At 52.7% G+C, this 692-nt stretch overlaps 1 pseudogene; it reads right to left on the reverse strand.

Moving 5' to 3' along the window:
• Window positions 1-364: 364 nt before the first annotated feature.
• Window positions 365-482, reverse strand: LOC124799687 (annotated as a pseudogene).
• Between the last annotated feature and the right edge of the window lie 210 nt (window positions 483-692).

Here is a 692-nt window from a genome sequence, read left to right on the forward strand (position 1 = left end):
TTTAAAAGACAGTGTTCTGTCCAGCGTCATGCCCAAGTGCTTCGCAGTTTTATTATCATAGTACGGCTGCTCGACGGAAATTACGGACTCTGAAAGTGAAATGGTAGCTGGAGCTACGCGCATGAGACATTCCACCTCGAAAATCGTTAGGGAATTCAATATCCCGAGATCCACAGTGTCAAGCACTCCGTCTTCAGGCCACGAGTGGCCTACCGGGACCATCCTCAGTGGAGGATGCGGATGGGAGGGCGTGGGGTCAACACACCGCTCTCCCGGTCGAAGATGGTATTCTTGACCGAAGCCGCTACTAATCGGTCGAGTAGCTCCTCAATTGGCATCACGAAGTTGAGTGCACCCCGAAAAATGGCAACAGCGCATGGCGGCCTGGATGGTCACCCATCCAAGTGCCGATCACGCCCGACAGCGCTTAACTTCGGTGATCTCACGGGAACCGGTGTATCCATTGCGGCAAGGCCGTTGCCTACAGTGTCAAGAGTGTGCCGATAGTACAAATTTCAGGCATTACTTCTTCCCACGAACAACGCAGTGGCCGTCAGCCTTCACTCAACGACCGAGAGCAGCGGCGTTTGTGTAGAGATGTCAGTCCTAACAGAAAAGCGATACTGCGTGAAATAACCGCAGAAATCAATGTGGGGCGTTACTACATTGTGGCGAAATTTGGTGTCAGGGGG

This window comes from Schistocerca piceifrons, chromosome 5 (genome assembly GCF_021461385.2).
Source record: "Schistocerca piceifrons isolate TAMUIC-IGC-003096 chromosome 5, iqSchPice1.1, whole genome shotgun sequence".
NCBI classification, from domain to species: domain Eukaryota; kingdom Metazoa; phylum Arthropoda; class Insecta; order Orthoptera; family Acrididae; genus Schistocerca; species Schistocerca piceifrons.